This window comes from Dreissena polymorpha, chromosome 11, assembly GCF_020536995.1.
Source record: "Dreissena polymorpha isolate Duluth1 chromosome 11, UMN_Dpol_1.0, whole genome shotgun sequence".
NCBI classification, from domain to species: domain Eukaryota; kingdom Metazoa; phylum Mollusca; class Bivalvia; order Myida; family Dreissenidae; genus Dreissena; species Dreissena polymorpha.
In genome coordinates this window covers 71,847,865-71,854,736 of record NC_068365.1, presented here as the reverse complement: position 1 = coordinate 71,854,736, position 6,872 = coordinate 71,847,865, and the positions used below count along the sequence as shown (strand labels likewise).

At 34.6% G+C, this 6,872-nt stretch overlaps 1 long non-coding RNA gene across 1 annotated transcript; it reads left to right on the top strand.

Moving 5' to 3' along the window:
* The first annotated feature begins 566 nt into the window (after positions 1–566).
* Positions 567–6,426, top strand: LOC127851789 (uncharacterized). Its single transcript, XR_008035955.1, has 4 exons — positions 567–962; positions 2,691–2,841; positions 4,905–4,983; positions 5,980–6,426. It is a non-coding gene; the product is annotated as an uncharacterized LOC127851789 (long non-coding RNA).
* Positions 6,427–6,872: the final 446 nt, after the last annotated feature.

Here is a 6,872-nt window from a genome sequence, read left to right as displayed (position 1 = left end):
TGCACAATCTTTGACAAACTGTAACCGTTGTCTAGTACTGTGGTAGATTTTAATACTTGCTCTCAAATTAACTTATTTCGATGGTATTGAAAATAATTATTTAACACGTTTTTATATGGATAACTTTATTACTAAATTGCCTTAATATATTGTAAGTTTGCCAATCAGTTTATTTCCCAGAATGTATTGCTATTCGTTAATGTCGATCTTGTGTCCTTGAATTTTTCAAGATTTAACGAATTTTAGCCCAACGACGATAATTCGGTCTAAGCATAACTATAGAAACAGATGTATGCCAATTTAAGATTAGTGTGTGTAAATTCAACAGAACAGAACAGAACAGAACAGAACTTTTATTTTCACCCAAGTATATAACATATACAATAAGGGCAATATAACAAAGTACAATTTTTATAACAATATTTTGACTTCCGATAATTTAGCAACAACAGCACATATTATCCAGCGAGGGTGGGGGTATTCAGAATGAGCATATATAAATATATTGACTACGAGAATGTGGGAAAAGTTAATCAATAACAAAAAACACCAGATTATCATACATAGTGAGCAATGCATGAGAATGAAATAACGGTTCGTAATTGTGTAGCCTAATTTGTCGAGGATTCTAATATTATTAGTGATCTTTAACCTTAATTATGCGGGGTTGTCTTGTTCACACGTCACTTAACTTTGCACGCGCTGTTACCGATAGCAGTTTTCAGGAAAGAAAAATGTTTATTTAAAAAGTGCAGGTTAAAACAGTGCGTTTAAGGCGATAATGCAACTTGCAGCTGGTAGCTTTAATTTCTGTATTCGGAATAGTTGCAGACATGCTTTTTCGTGATTTATTCGCTCGACTGCACCCGCACAATGAAATTTGCCAATGGGCGAATGGATAATGTCGGAGCAACCCGAGGCCATGAATGATAGCTGTACTTCTCAAGGACAGAATAGATAAGGTACTACCGTTAGGATTAAGCAAATTGTGTGTACTGCATTCAAAAGGAATGAGCAAGGCCTAAGCGGTATCAAGAGGTGATTTTTTGTCAACTTACTATTATAATGGCTTATTTAAAACAAAACGATAATTCGTGAATCGAGACGGTACAAAAATATGAAAATCACTAGCAAAAGGAATTGTTATAAGTTATAAACTGATATTATTATTATTGCAATATATTCTTTTTTTTCTTTTTTTTGTTTTTTTTTTTTTAGCTGGTTTTCCGAGAAAGTATTTGTTTAAGAAGCCAGGGTCATGAAAAGCAAATAAATATATGTACAGATTTTTAACATATCAGAATGATGCAAAAGTAGACGTAGTCATGATATATAAATTATCAGTTAGCGAGTGAAATAACGGATATAACAAATTTATGTACATTTCTCACATTGATACACATTTTAAGTATTATCAAGTAATTAAATAAGCATAAACGTTCCTCATGCTTAACAATTAATGTTTTTAACGGTAAAGTGTAGATGTACATAGGACTGAAAATGTGTCATGTAAATTGAATTTATGGAATTTATTTAATTTCAAGTAGGTAACTACAGTCAACTTTCTATTATACTGGTGGTATAAGTCGGCTATTTAAAACAAAACACAAATTAGTATATAGAAATGGTACAGAATTATAAAAATCACTAGCAAAAGGAAATTGTAATACGTTATAGACTGGTTATTATTATTGTAATTTATTCTATAAATTTTTGGCCGGTTTTTCGAGGAAGTATTTGTTTAAGAAGCCATGGTCATGAAAGCAAATAAATATTTGTACAGATTTTTAACATATCAAAATGATGCAAAAGTACACATAGTCATGATATATAACATTATTAGAGAAACACAACCAAATTAATATAATACAATCATCAATTAGCGATTGAAATTAAGAATATAGCAAATTTATGTACATTTCTCACACTGGTACACATATTAAGTATTAACAAGTAATTAAATATAACTTATAAGCATAAATGTTCCTCATGATATATAACATTATTAGAGAAACCCAACCGAATTAATATAATACAATCATCAACTAGCGAATGAAATTAAGAATATAGCAAATTTATGTACATTTCTCACACTGATTCACATATTAAGTATTAACAAGTAATTAAATATAACTTATAAGCATAAATGTTCCTCATGCTTAACAATTAATGTTTATAACGGTAAAGCATACATGTACATAAGACTGAGAATGTGGCATGTAAATTGAATTTATTCAATTTCAAGTAGGTAACCACAGATTATACAGTAGTAAACGGATGTAAGAAAAAAAGTAGACTCTTTGAAGAAGCAGTAATGTAGTTATTATCATTAAAGGGAGACTATTTAGACAAAAATGTGCCCTAGTTAATAATAAAAAGGATGGCTATACAGGTTTTGAAATGAAATTCATTTCCAAGTACATAATAACGCATTAGATCGAGACTTAACAAAAAACTAACAGTCAATTAGTGCACTGTAGTAGAACATATACTATAATTTGGTGGTCTGGTGGCATTTGTATTTATAAACAAATGTGTACTTGTATTGAATCTTTGTTAGCGTTTAAATTTACTGAATATAAAGCGTATAAATTTGCTTGTATTTTTAAGTAAAGGTAAGGATTCTGATGATAAGAATGAGCTAAGAGAAGCATTATGTGTGTCATTACCTAGGAATTGTTCTCTTTCAGTATCAAAGAAATCGCAGTTAAGGAGGTAGTGGTGTTCGGTGCCAACCTGACCCGAATTACATAGCCCGCAGACTCTATCTTCAAATGGGGTTCCGTCGTATCGGCCTGTCTCGACTGGAAACCAGTGGTTAGCAGTCCTGAATTGGAATAGGTAAATGTATTCTTTTTTGGTGAGTTTAATAAGGTAGTTTTCAAGGGATGGTGATTGTTTGAAGCTGGTATATATTTGTGCTTTGTGTGTTTGCTGTAATTGGTGGTGCCATTGGGTTTTGAACTGAGTTAGTAACTGTGATTTAACTAAGCGGTGGATATTAATTTGGTTTATTTGAAACTGATTATCCCATATGCTACTTTGGTTAACTGATGTGAGTATTTCTTTTATTTTGTTTGACCACTTAAAATTTGAGTTTGGGAGGTTCATCATGTACTTATAAATCTGATGTGATATTTTCTGTTCTTTGCCTTGAAGAGTTCTACACCAGAAGGAGATCATACGAGTTTTAATATTGATTGCAATTGGATGCCTGCCAAGTTCACCGTATAGAAAAGATATAGGAGTAGATTTTCTGGCTTTAGTAATTTTTCTGAGGAAGTTGTTGTGTACTCTCTCCAGAATGTCTATGTTTTCAAAACCAAATATTTCTGAACCATATGTTAAAATTGGAAGCACTGTGTGGTCGAAAAGTTTAAGGATTAAGTCTATGGGAAGTTCTGCGTTATTTGCTCTGATATATAATAGGTGCATTGCTTTTGTTGCTTGTTCAGCTAGGTGTTTTCTTGCGTTTAGGAAAGAGCCATTGCTTGAGAGTGTTATCCCTAGGTAGTGGTAACGGTCAGTTATGTCTATGGGATGGATGCCTAGTGTGAAATGAAAGTTTTGAAGTTGTCTAGCACCGAAGATTATAATTTTAGTTTTGCTGAGGTTTATTTTTAAATGCCAATTCTCGCAGTAATCATGGAAAATGTTTAAGCTATTTTGGAAGTCAGTTTTTGAGTCAGAAATGATAACAGTGTCATCAGCATAAAGTAATATAAGTAGTTTTAGCCACAAAGTTAGGTCTTCAGAATTTGTAAGTTCTATGCCGTTTGAGCCTTGGAGGTGCATATGTGTTTGCAGATCATTAAGGAAGAGGGAAAATAGGAGAGGGGACAGGTTTTCCCCTTGTCTTACGCCAATTTCTGATATGAATGGTTCAGATATGTTACCGTTAAGTGAGATACTAGATTTGATATTGCTATACATGTTTTGAACTAAAGTGAGAAATTTACCTGTTATATTTTGTTTGATTAGTTTGTGCCAGAGGCCAGTACGCCAGACTTTATCGAAGGCTTGGGAGAAGTCAATAAATGCGCAGTAAAGTTTTTGTTTCTTTTTTTTCATTAATTCAATTAGTGAGTGAAGTGTAAATATGTGATCAGAGCAGGAATAGCCTTTTCTAAAGCCAGCTTGATTTTCATCTAAGATATTGTTTTCATTTAAGAACTTAGTTAGTCTGTTGTTAAGTATTGAAGTAAAAAGTTTGCCAAGACAGCTGAGGATAGTTATGGGTCTGTAGTTACTAGGATCTTTAGGGTCACCTTTGTTTTTAAATATGGGTATTATAATTCCATTGAGCCAACTTTGTGGGATGAACCCGGTTTCAAGTATGTAGTTAAATAGTTTGCAATAAACAGGCATAAGTAGATGTTTTGTGGACTTTATGTATTCGTTAAGAATGTTGTCAAATGGGCTAGGAGTTTTTGAGTTTTTAAGGTTTGAAATACATTTTTCTATTTCTTCTTTGGTGATTGTGGAATTAAGTGTGGTGCTTGTATAATGTGATTGGTCGTTTGTGTCATTGAAACGGTTGTCATTGATAGTGTTTGTATTTAGTTCTTTGAAGTGTTCCTGTAATTCTTCTAGAGTTGGTGTAGTTGTGATTTTTGATTTTGGTTTTAGTTTGTTAAGATATGACCAATATTGTTTGGGGTTTTTGTCGGACATTGATCGAAGTTTGTTTGACATGTTTTGTTTGTTTGCATTAATATGGTGGTTCATTGTTTGTTTGTATTTTTTGCTGGCGTTCGTCATTTCTTTTTTGTTAAGTGTGGTTTTGTTGCTATTATAAATTTTTTTGGCAGTGTGATACTTTTTGCGTGCTTTGAAACATTGAGGACCAAACCATGGTTTATTGTTAGCTGAATGGTTATTTTGAAAATGTGTTTTATTTTCAGGGAAGGTGCTGGTGGATGCTTGATGGAAGACTGATTGCAGCTCATCAGTTATGTGCTCTATGGTCTGCTGCGATTTGGGGTTAGTATCCATTTGGTTAAGTATTTGGTTAATCGCATTAGGGTTGATATTGCTAACAAATTGGCTGGCGAGATCAGGTTTCCATTTTGGTTTTTGATTGGTGTGAGTTTTACTTTTTGGAGTTATATTTGGATGATTGCTATGTGATATATCTATTGACCATGAGAGTGCATTATGGCCATCCGAGAATATTGGGTCAGTTTCAATGATTTGAAATTCCGAAACAAAATAGAAACAATCAGATGAGGCAATAACATAGTCTATTGTGGATTTATTTCTGAATGTAAGCATATCGTGATTATTTCCAGAGGTTAGTCTACCGTTTAGAATGAAAATGTTGTTGTTCTTACATAAGTCTATAAGACGGAGGCCATGTGCATTCGTTCGATGGTCTTGAGAGGTGCGGGCAAGTGGGACGGATAATTTTTCAAGAGTTTTGTATTTGTCTAGTTGACTCAGTATGTCGTCATCGATATCGAAAATGTCATTTAAATGTGGGTCAGTGGTTATGTAATCTTTCATGCTGCCTACTCTGCCATTGAAATCACCTGCAAGAATTACATATTTATGGTCACTACATATCTGGGAGATTTCATTTTCAAGGGTCATAAATTCATCGTCGTTAAAAAATTTAGAGTTTTCGGGTGGGACGTATACAGCACCAATGACAATATTTTCGTCAAGCATCGTTAGAGATTTATCAATAGAGATCCAAAGGGCATATTCGCAATTTGACTTTAAAATGTTAATTGAGGGTACAAGCTTGTCTTTAACAAATATACCAATGCCACCAGACTTGCGTTTATATTCTTGCTTTCTATGGTTCACAAAATAATCATAGTTATATATCTTTATAATATCGTGTGTATCAGTGTGAGATTCACAGATACAAAATATATCATAACAACCTATGAAATCAGTGAATTCCTGGTAATTTAGTCTTTTCTTGATGCCGCTAACATTTAAAGTTCCTAATTTTATGGTGTTTACTTTCAGGTTGGATGAGGGTTCTGTCCCCCCACTGGCCTAATGGCTATGGTTGCTGTCTGCTGTGGTCCTACTATGGTTATTGGACTGTGGAGTGTCCCTAGAGGGCACACGGTTATCAGTACGCGCAGAATCCCAGGGGCGTTGGATGCTGGGCACAGATGACTGGGTGTTCAGTGGAGTTCTGGGAGATACTGGGGGATGATTACGAGCATGCGCTTTTGAAGAATTAGGAGAAGCAGACTGCGAGCGTCTTGATACGTGTTCGGAATTGGGAGTTGGAGTATTGGGAGTGATGACCACGGTTGTTTTCCTCTGGTTAGCAGAGGTTGTGATAGGCTCTGGCGGGATATTGTTCCTGGCGCTTTGGGGAGGAGGGACACTGTGTGCCTGGTTGGACCGTGGTACTTCGGGGATCGTGGCAGTTGGAGTAATGGGGGTGGCGACCGCAGTTGTGTTCCTCCGGTCCGAACAGCTGATTCATTGAGGCTACTTTAAAGTCGAAATGATTAATCATAAGAGATAATTGCAAACTGATGAAACTCTGCATGTTTGTAATGCCAAACGTTCCTTTAAAACGAAGTGTAAATTGACAATGTTCACTTAATATGAATATAAGTTTACACGTACGGTTAAAAGAATTGTCAGTTTCAAAATCAGTCCCGGATTACGCACTATGCAGAGTAGGCAATTACCTATGGTCCAAGAAAATTTGAGAGGCCAAATGAGACCGTGACGAAGTATTGCGTTTACTTACTTACTAAGCCAAATCTTAAGATTTGAGAAAGCCAATTGATTTAAATCAATATAATATTCCGAGTAAAAACCTGACATAGTCCTACCAGGTGTCAATGCACTGGTAGGCTAATTTAAACGAGTTAAATCTACTAGGCACTGGCGAT